This window comes from Pseudophryne corroboree, chromosome 3 (genome assembly GCF_028390025.1).
Source record: "Pseudophryne corroboree isolate aPseCor3 chromosome 3, aPseCor3.hap2, whole genome shotgun sequence".
Classification (NCBI taxonomy): Eukaryota; Metazoa; Chordata; class Amphibia; order Anura; family Myobatrachidae; genus Pseudophryne; species Pseudophryne corroboree.
This window is the reverse complement of record NC_086446.1, coordinates 221,336,156-221,347,479: the sequence shown is the minus strand read 5'-3', so window position 1 is coordinate 221,347,479 and position 11,324 is coordinate 221,336,156. Positions and strand designations below refer to the sequence as shown.

At 46.0% G+C, this 11,324-nt stretch overlaps 1 pseudogene; it reads right to left on the bottom strand.

Annotated features, from left to right (window-relative positions):
- Positions 1–273: 273 nt before the first annotated feature.
- LOC134897888 (5S ribosomal RNA) lies at positions 274–391 on the bottom strand (annotated as a pseudogene).
- Between the last annotated feature and the right edge of the window lie 10,933 nt (positions 392–11,324).

Sequence of the window (11,324 nt, the reverse complement as noted above, 5' to 3'; positions counted from 1 at the left end):
CAATTCAGGTGTCAAAAAAAGGCCCTTGATATAAGTGAAAATATGACATTTATTCTTGTACAAAGACTCTTTATAATTACCCCTTTAATTCTTATATAGGGGAGTCTTTACTCCGTTAGACAACTGACCTTGTTGACCCCAAAAATAGAGAGGCAATTGTACTGGTAAGATAGCAATGCTTTGTTATAAGATGCTCAAGACAGATGACAGAAAGTAGAGAACAGTGCGAATCTGCTTTCAGCGTTAGACCTGGTATTCATCAATTACTGATGAACCCTACAACACCTGATATTCCCATGGAGTCCCCTCCATAGTACTGACCAGGCCCTGCAATTTATTGCTTCCAAGATTAGATGGAATTGGGCAAATTCAATGAGGTATGGTTGTAGGATATAGGTCATACTTGCCTACCTGACCCTCTCCATGAGGGAGAAAATGCTCTGCTCCTGGACTTTCCTGGTAATGTATGATTGCCATCACCTGTGGTGAAACACCTTTCTTATCAATTAACTAGCTCACCACAGGTGATGGCAATCATACATTACCAGGAAAGTCCAGGAACAGAGCATTTTCTCCCTCATGGAGAGGGTCAGGTAGGCAAGTTTGATATAGGTTAAACACAGTGAATCACTGATGAGAGTTCACGAATGAGAGCAGGAATGAGAATGGTAAATAGAAGTGCAGATCTCCCCATTGAAGTCCAAAAAATGAGGGAGAATGAAAAGACAGGAAAATCGGATCTTCTGTCAGTGTTAGTCAGAGTTCGATCACTCGTCCATACTTTACGCCAGGCCAGGCCAACCTGTGGCTCTCCAGCTGTTGTGAAACTACACATCCCAGCATGCCTTGCCCCAGTTTTAGCACTCCCTAATAGCAAATACTGTGGCAAAGCATACTGGGACTTGTAGTTTCACAACAGCTGGAGAGCCACAGGTTGGCCAGGCCTGCTTTACGCATCCACTCTGAATCACTGATGAGAGTCCAGAATGGAAAATAAAGTTAAATTCAAGATATGCGTGAGTTTCTCACTGTTGTCAAACTCCATCAACTAAATATTATAGAGTTCACAAAATTTAAAGGCTTGATCAGTAACTGCGGCTGCAGCAGAAGTAAATGTAACATATATATGAAACGAGGCTTCCTTTCATTTATCAGAGCCGTGAGAAGCTGAAGCACCTTTGTAAAAATTCTGTTACTTATATCTAGATATTTGCAACAATAAAAGTTCCTAAGGTGAAGACAAAGGAAGCATTAAGCTCTTAAATGTATACTACGGAGTCTTTCATTGGAAACACACATGCATCTTATTGGTAATCAGTCTTTGCAACATCTTGCATATAATGAAAAAGCAACATAGATTTCTTAACATAAAGAAATAGAAACACATGTATCATTGATAGATCTATACACTTTAGCTACATGACCATAGCAGTTGAATCATGATCCTACTGCAAATCTTGATACACCAGAGTGTAAGAAATATTTAGCCGTGTAGCTAAACCTCCAAAGAGATACAAAGTATTACATAAATAAGTAAATTAAATAGCACAAGATAACGTGGTAAAAATGCCCAAGCTTATTAAAAAAAAGAATGAAAATTGAGCACCTTAGAGAGAGTTTTATCACATGGCTTGAAAATATATACCTTGAGGAAAAGCATCATATTCATTTATGCAAATTACTGAGTGCCACGGTATTTATACATCTTTGATTGGACTCATGTGTGTCTCTATGTCTGCACTAGCTGCTATATTGTATCTTATTATACTGAAAAAAAACCTCTATAAGAATACAAAGTATAGCTTAATAACTAAAGAAGCATAAGTTATTTAGTGAAGGTATATATCCATTACCAATACATCATAGATTACCATAAAAATAGGTAATTTATTTTGAGCTCTTTTCTAACTAACTGATGGAGAATGAAATGTCTGTGTAATTAGTGTTCATTGTGAATAGAGCCCTATGTCATGGATTTCACCGGGCACTCTGGATATTAATTATCTAGTGAAGCCAGATGATTGGAGGATGGCTCCTTTTAATGAATGGGCTTGCAGGGGAGGGAATGACTCCTGTGAACAAGCCCCTGTGTGAAACGTACATCAGGACGAGGATGGCACCTGGTCCCGCCTACTCCGGATGCAAGATGTTGCAAAGACTGATTACGAATAAGATACATTTGTGTTTCCAATGAAAGACTCCGCAGTATACTTTTAAGAGCTTAATGCTTCCTTTGTCTTCACCTAAGGAACTTTTATTGTTGCAAATATATATAGATATAAGTAACAGAATTTTTACAAAGGTGCTTCAGCTTCTCACGGCTCTGATAAATGAAAGGAAGCCTCATTTCAGATATATGTTACATTTGCTTCTGCTGCAGCCGCAGTTACTGAACAAGCCTTTAAATTTTGTGGACTCTATAATATTTAGTTGATGGAGTTTGACAACAGTGAGAAACTCACGCATATCTTGAATTTAACTTTATTTTTCATTCTGGACTCTCATCAGCGATTCAGAGTGGATGCGTAAAGTATGGACGAGTGACCGAACTCTGACTAACACTGACAGCAGATCCGATTTTCCTGTCTTTTCATTCTCCCTAATTTTTTGGACTTCAATGGGGAGATCTGCACTTCTATTTACTATTCTCATTCTTGCTCTCATTCGTGAACTCTCATCAGTGATTCACTGTGTTTAACCTATATCCTACAACCATACCTCATTGAATTTGCCCAAATCCATCTAATCTTGGAAGCAATAAATTGCAGGGTCTGGACAGTACTATGGAGGGGACTCCATGGGAATACCAGGTGTTGTAGGGTTCATCAGTAATTGATGAATACCAGGTCTAACGCTGAAAGCAGATTCACACTGTTCTCTACTTTCTGTCATCTGTCTTGAGCACCTTATAACAAAGCACTGCTATTTTGCCAGTACAATTGCCTCACTAATTTTGGGGTCAACGAGGTCAGTTATCTAATGGAGTAAAGACTCCCCTATATAAGAATTAAAGGGGTAATTATAAAAAGTCTTTGTACAAGAATAAATGTCCTATTTTCACTTATATCAAGGGCCTTTTTTTGAAACCTGAATTGACGGGTGTGGACTAAGGGCTAAAATGCCCTTTTTTAACCTTTAACCAGTTATTGGTCTTTTTACCATTTGACTCTATTAAAAGTTATGTTTTATGATATTCGTTTGTTTTTTCTTGTGATGCAGTAGTTTGACACTTTTTTCATATATGAATTTATAGATAATTTAATAACAATTAGTTTAAGAGTGCTCCTGGAAGAGACTTGTTTTTGTTTTTTTTCTCTTCCCGAATTATGTAGTCCTGGAGGTATATTTACTAATATTCATGTTTTAGCCGTTTTTAAGGGTGTTTGAACTCGAATGGTATCGGGTGCATTTTACTGCAACTTTTTGAATCCTGATACGGTCATTTACTAAGCTGCCGAGTTTGCAACATTCGTCTTTTCCGATGTCGATGTGATTCGTAATGTCAGGCAGTGTTTTACGGGAGTGATGAGTAAAACACTGCCTGACAAAACACAAGGAATCCCGGCCGGATCTGTGAGATCCACACAGGGCTTCATTGTGCACCTTTAAAAAAAAATAAAGTGTTAAAAATCAAGAAAAAAATTGCGTGGGGTCCCCCCTCCTAAGCACAACCAGCCTCGGGCTCTTTGAGCCGGTCCTGGTTGCAAAAATATGGGGGGAAAATTGGCAGGTGTTCCCGCATATGTTAACAACCAGCACCGGGCTCTGCACCTGGTCATGGTGCCAAAAATACGGGGGACAAAAAGTGTAGGGGTCCCCCGTATTTTTAACACCAGCACCGGGCTCCACTAGTCAGAGAGATAATGCCACAGCCGGGGGACACTTTTATATAGGTCCATGCGGCCCTGGCATTAAATCACTAACTAGTCACCCCTGGCCGGGGTACCCTGGAGGAGTGGGGACCCCTTAAATCAAGGGGTCCCCCCCTCCAGCCACCCAAGGGCCAGGGGTGAAGCCCGAGGCTGTCCCCCCCCATCCAAGGGCTGCGGATAAGGGGGCTGATAGCCATGTGTAAAAATAAGAATATTGGTTTTTGTAGCAGTACTACAAGTCCCAGCAAGCCTCCGCCGCAAGCTGGTACTTGGAGAACCACAAGTACCATCATGCGGTGGAAAAACGAGCCCGCTGGTACCTGTAGTACAACTACAAAAAAAATACCCAAATAAAAACAGAACTCACACACCTTGAAAGTAAAACTTTATTACATACATGCACACCTACATTCACACATACTTACCTATGTTCACACGAGGGTCAGTCCACTTCTCCAAGTAGAATCCATGGGGTACCTGAAAATAAAATTATACTCACAAAAATCCAGTGTAGGTCCGTCCTCTTCTGAGCTTGTAATCCACGTACTTGGCAAAAAAACAAACCGAAAAACCCGAACCACACACTGAAAGGGGTCCCATGTTTACACATGGGACCCCTTTCCCCGACTGCCGAGACCCCCCGTGACTCCTGTCACAGAGGGTCCCTTCAGCCAATCAGGGAGCGCCACGTCGTGGCACTCTCCTGATTGCCTGTGCGCTCCTGAGCTGTCAGTCAGGCTGCGCACGCAGAGATACAATGTAGCGCATAGGCGCTACATTGTATCCAATGGTGGGAACTTTGTGGTCAGCGGTGAGGTTACTCGCGGTCAACGACACTCCAGTAATCACAACGTTAGCAAGGCAGCAGTCGTGCAACGTTTCAATGCCTTTTAATTTCACAGCATTTTCATCTTGAAACTAAAAGACATTGAAACGTTGCACGAACTGCTGTCTTGTTAACGTTTTGATTATTGGAGGGCCGCACCTCATGTCGATTATCCACTTTATTTATGTGAGGGCACCCAACACATGCTTATTGCAAGTGGCTGTGCCAGGTCCTGCACTCTCTCCTTTAGTAATGTAGTACCCGGATGCCACCCTTCCCCCACAGTGGATCATGCATAGACAAACAAAAAGGGTAACGGCACTCCAGGATTTAAACAAGTGCTGTAGTGTTTTTAAAAAACTCATCACATGAAAACCAACGTTTCGGTGCCCGTAGCCCCTTTATCAAGGTGTGAATATTAAAATATGTAAATAAGGTGCCAATTCCAAAAATATCTTTCGTCTTTCATATTGTTTGAAAAATCGCTTTTTGTGTACACTCAATTTCATTTGTCAGGGCTCTGGGAAGTTTAAGGGAAATTGCTCATCTTCCACATTGTTCATCTTTTACATTGGTCATGTTTTCTAGTGTGTATGGGCCTTAAGTGTAAGAAGTCATAATTGCAAAATGCAACCTAATACGCAGAAGCATTTTTGTGCACGTGAACTGTATAAAAGATGCTTATATTTAACTCTACATCAGCCCTTCAGTAAGTTCTAGCAGGGCTGTAGAGAGCATTCCCAACCACCTGGTAATCTGGCAATGAATAAATATAACATTTTATGTTTACACACTGCAAACTTGTGCCATATGCCGCTCAGCCAGGGTCAGATCCAGGGAGTGGGTGCAATCAGTGTGATCTTGCCACACTGCAGCTAGAGGAGAATTCAGTGCTCAATGGCAGCAGCCCCCCAGGACCTACTGCAGCCCACCACACAGCAACATGTGCTGGACTGGGGAAAAGGAGTGCTGCTGGAGATAGGTATGAGGGGACAATTAGTATCCCCCCCCACCTCCACCCTCACTCGGCGCCACAAGGTTATAGTATACCATTGTGGAAAAGTAATTGTATGTTTATGATCCAACATTTTTCTTGTAAGCATTGATATGAAACACAATTATTGTAATGTAAAGCTGTATAATTAAAATTCTATGGTGCAGCACATTTGGATTCAGCATGTTTTACTGGCGGACGGGATGCCAATATCCTGACAGCAGCATCCCGTCCGCCAGAATGCCGGCACGGGATCTATTCCTACTCTATGGGTGTTGTGGACACCCATGAGTGGGAATAGTTCTGGTGCGCTGGGATTCCAGCTGACGTCATTGTCGGCTGTCGGGATCCTGTCGTCGGGATCCTGACCGCTGGAATCCCAACATCCGGCAAATTAAAAGCATCATGCACATTTCTATGTAACACAATTGCACTAATAAAACCTTAAATATCATGTTGTAGATTTGTAGATTCTCTTGATTGTAAAATAATCCCTATATCCAAATACAAGGGAAATGTAGCCAAAAACATGCAAACTAATGTCCCCCGGAGATGTTAATACTTCATCCAGATTCATAAGTTCCAGTAGCTTGTAAAGATAGTACCCACAGAGATTAAACCTAATTTTTAAATGGGTTTTGCTCTATTGCTCTCGATAGTGCAATTGTGGTCCATACAGGGCCGGCGCTATCACTAGGCAGCTTTAGGCAGCTGCCTATGAGCGCCGGCCACTGGAGGGCGGCAGAACACACTGATGAGAAAATGCTGTCTCTACAAATCTGTCGCCCCCCACCTCCGTGATAGCGCCTCACATATTCACTTGAGGGCTCAGGCATGTTGCCTGCACCCTTACCACCCCCCAATCGCCAGGGCACTTTTATTTTCCCTTTGCAGCCACCTGCTGCAGTGTGCTCATACAGAAGCCGACGCTCTGCTGAGTTTGCTTCCTGCATGGACAGGAACAGGAAGTCACGTGGTGCACATGTGACTGTGAGAGAGGAGAGGAGAGGAGCCTTCAGACGTGAGGAGCAGCAGCCCAGCAAGTCTATCAGAAAGCCATACCATACGGGGGAGCACAGACTCAGGTACATTCTGCTGCTAATGAGGGAAACTGGTAATTTTAGTGTGTGCAGGGGAGGGGAGGGGAGGGGAGGGGGGGTTTGTATATTAGTGTGAGGAGGGGTGGTATATTAGTGTGTGCAGGGGGGTATATTAGTGTGTGCAGGGGAGGGGGTGGTATATTAGTGTGTGTAGGGGGGGTATATTAGTGTGTGCAGGGGAGGTATATTAGTGTGTGCAGGGGGGTATATTAGTGTGTGCAGGGGGGGTATATTAGTGTGTGCAGGGGAGGGGGTGGTATATTAGTGTGTGTGCAGGGGGGGTATATTAGTGTGTGCAGGGGGGGTATATTAGTGTGTGCTGGGGGGTATATTAGTGTGTGCAGGGGGGGTATATTAGTGTGTGCAGGGGAGGGGGTGGTATATTAGTGTGTGTAGGGGGGGTATATTAGTGTGTGCAGGGGGGGTATATTAGTGTGTGCAGGGGGGTATATTAGTGTGTGCAGGGGAGGGGGTGGTATATTAGTGTGTGTAGGGGGGGTATATTAGTGTGTGCAGGGGGTGGTATATTAGTGTGTGTAGGGGGGGTATATTAGTGTGTGCAGGGGAGGGGGTGGTATATTAGTGTGTGTGTAGGGGGGGTATATTAGTGTGTGCAGGGGAGGGGGTGGTATATTAGTGTGTGTAGGGGGGGTATATTAGTGTGTGCAGGGGAGGGGGTGGTATATTAGTGTGTGCAGGGGGGTATATTAGTGTGTGCAGGGGAGGGGGTGGTATATTAGTGTGTGTAGGGGGGGTATATTAGTGTGTGCTGGGGAGGGGGGTATATTAATGTGTGTGGGGGGGTATATTAGTGTGTGCTGGGGAGGGGGGTATATTAATGTGTGTAGGGGGGGTATATTAGTGTGTGCTGGGGAGGGGGGTATATTAATGTGTGCAGGGGGGGTTGTATATTAGTGTGTGCTGGGGAGGGGGGTATATTAATGTGTGCAGGGGGGGTTGTATATTAGTGTGTGCAGGGTAGGGGGGGTGGTATATTAATGTGTGCAGGTGAGGGGGGGTATATTAATGTGTTCAGGGGAGGGGGGGGTGGTATATTAGTGTGTGCAGGGGGGTATATTAGTGTGTGCAGGGGAGGGGGGGTGGTATATTAGTGTGTGCAGGGGGGTATATTAGTGTGTGCAGGGGAGGGGGGGTGGTATATTAATGTGTGCAGGGGAGGGGGGTATATTAATGTGTGCAGGGGAAGGGGGTATATTAGTGTGTGCAGGGGGGTATATTAGTGTGTGCATGGGACGGGGGGTGGTATATTAGTGTGTGCAGCGGAGGGGGGTATATTAGTGTGTGCAGGGGAGGGGGTGGTATATTAGTGTGTGTAGGGGGGGTATATTAGTGTGTGCTGGGGAGGGGGTATATTAATGTGTGCAGGGGGGGTTGTATATTAGTGTGTGCTGGGGAGGGGGGTATATTAATGTGTGCAGGGGGGGTTGTATATTAGTGTGTGCAGGGTAGGGGGGGTGGTATATTAATGTGTGCAGGGTAGGGGGGGTGGTATATTAATGTGTGCAGGTGAGGGGGGTGGTGGTATATTAATGTGTTCAGGGGAGGGGGGGGGTATATTAGTGTGTGCAGGGGAGGGGGGTGGTATATTAATGTGTGCAGGGGAGGGGGGTATATTAATGTGTGCAGGGGAAGGGGGGTATATTAGTGTGTGCAGGGGGGTATATTAGTGTGTGCATGGGACGGGGGGTGGTATATTAGTGTGTGCAGCGGAGGGTGGTATATTAGTGTGTGCAGCGGAGGGGGGTATATTAGTGTGTGCAGCGGAGGGGGGTATATTAGTGTGTGCAGCGGAGGGGGGTATATTAGTGTGTGCAGCGGAGGGGGGTATATTAGTGTGTGCAGCGGAGGGGGGTATATTAGTGTGTGCAGCGGAGGGGGGTATATTAATGTGTGCAGCGGAGGGGGGTATATTAATGTGTGCAGCGGAGTGGGGTGGTATATTAGTGTGTGCAGCGGAGGGGGGTATATTAGTGTGTGCAGCGGAGGGGGGTATATTAATGTGTGCAGCGGAGGGTGGTATATTAATGTGTGCAGCGGAGGGGGGGTGGTATATTAGTGTGTGCAGCGGAGGGGGGGTGGTATATTAGTGTGTGCAGCGGAGGGGGGGTGGTATATTAGTGTGTGCAGGGGAGGGGGGGTATATTAATGTGTGCAGGGAGGGGGGGTATATTAGTGTGTGCAGGGGAGGTGGGGTGGTATATTAGTGTGTGCAGGGGGGTATATTAATGTGTGCAGGGGAAGGGTGGTATATTAGTGTGTGCAGGGGAGGGGGGGTATATTAATGTGTGCAGGGGAGGGGGGTATATTAGTGTGTGCAGGGGAGGTGGGGTGGTATATTAGTGTATGCAGGGGGGTATATTAATGTGTGCAGGGGAAGGGTGGTATATTAGTGTGTGCAGGGGGGTATATTAATGTGTGCAGGGGAGGGGGGGTATATTAATGTGTGCAGGGGAGGGGGGTGGTATATTAATGTATGCAGGGGAGGGGGTGGTGGTATATTAATGTGTGCAGGGGAGGGGGGGGACGGTATATTAAAAATTTGTATGGGGGAGTGGCATATTAATGTGTTTTTGTTTTTTAATTAATGCAGTTTCCCACTGCCTATCACCCACTGCCTCTCCCCGCCCGTCACCTCTCTCCTGAGACCCTCTCCCTATCACTCACTGACTCTTATACCGCTTTTAGACCAACAGCGCGGGTCGCAGCCGGGAGCCTGACACGGGTGCTACCCGGCTGCGCCCTGCGTCAGCTCCCTTTCCCACTGCACTCGCCAACCCGGCGTATTGCCAGTGACGCGGCGGGGGTGGCACTTGGAGATCACATGATCTCCAAGCGCCGCCCGCACATTCACTGTACACTGCAAAGTTTGCCGAGTTGAACACGTGTTCAACCCTGCAAACCACCCGAGTTGGAATACCGGGTCACTCGACCCGGATTATTCCAACTCGAACCTTTTACACCAGCCAGCAACACGGGTTATGCACCTTCAAGTGCAATAATCCGTGTTATATGCTGGCGGTGTAAAAGGGGTATTGCCCTCACTCCGTCACCTCTCTTCTATTACACTCTTCCTGTTGTTCACCATTTCCCCATCACCTCTCTCGCTTGTTACCCAGTGACTCTCACCCTCTCAATGTCACCCTCTGTTTTCACCCTCTGCTTGTCACCTTCCTCCACTCACTGGTCACTGCCTGTCCCTAGCTTCACTCTCTACCCTTCTCCGACTGCCTCTCCCTGCTGTTACCCTTTTCCCGTCCGCTCTCTCTCCTGTCACCCTCTCCCTGTCACCTACTGACTTTTCTGTCACCCACCGTCTCTAACACTTACCTGATCACCCTCTCTCTTTTCACATTTCTGTGGGATCTATTCATGAAGCAGTGAAAAGTGTGGAGAAGTAAGTCAGTGAAGAAGTTGCCCATGGCAACCAATCAGCTTATATAATTGTATAGAATACACTTTATAAATGTTACCTCAACACTGATTGGTTGCCATAGGCAACTTCTCCACTGTTTACACTGCATCATGAATAGACCCACATCCTCCTCCCCCCCACACACACACACACCTTGCGATTTCAGTCTCAAGCGTGTTTTTGACTACCACCCCTTCAGCGATTGCAGACTCCCGCATGTTGCCCGCTAGCCCCCACCCCCACAATTGCAGACTCCTGCATGTACGGCATCCACCACGTACCACTATGTAAGCATGCAGGGGGGGGGGGGGGGGCAGGCTAAAGTTTTGCCTAGGGTGTCAAGAAACCTTGCACCGGCCCTGGGTCCATATAAATGTGCTGCACCACAGAATTTCAATTATACAGCTTTACATTAACGTAATTGTGTTTCATATTAATGCTTACAATAGCAATGTTGGATCATACACATACAATTACTTTTCCACAATGGTATACTATAACCCAGTGGCAGGGGCGGATCCATAAGAAAATGAAAGGGGGGGCACCATGATAGGGGCACGGTAAGTTATATTTACATGCACCTAAGGCACGCGTGCTCCCAGATAAGGGGTGTGGTATCACAGGGGACGTGGCCTTACAGAATACGCCATCAGGTAATGATTGGGTGTAGGAGCGCATCTTGTTTTATTGCCAATGTTTCACCCTGATGAAAAGGCTGATTGGGCCTTGAAACGTTGGTCACATGTTCCATTAGTTATGGGAGCCTGGAAGGCACCCCAGCACAGTATAATTATTAGTTGGTGGTGGCAGGTGCAGCATACCTTGTTTTGGGCACTGCACTGAGACTCAGACTGCAGGACACAAACTGCCCATCTCTGATTAGCAGAAGCAGCCAGCTGGATCACCAACAAGCAGCATAAGACATCTGCAGGACAGTCCTGTCACAATCACACGGGCCGCCTTCTCAAAGCTGAGGCTGAGTCTGACTGCACCTAGCATGGTGGTAAAGGAAGTGGAGGAGGAAGCGCTGGGAAACTGTGCGGTGCAGTGAGGGCTAATGAAGGCTTCTGTGCCATCATAAGTAACAGTCTTACTCGAT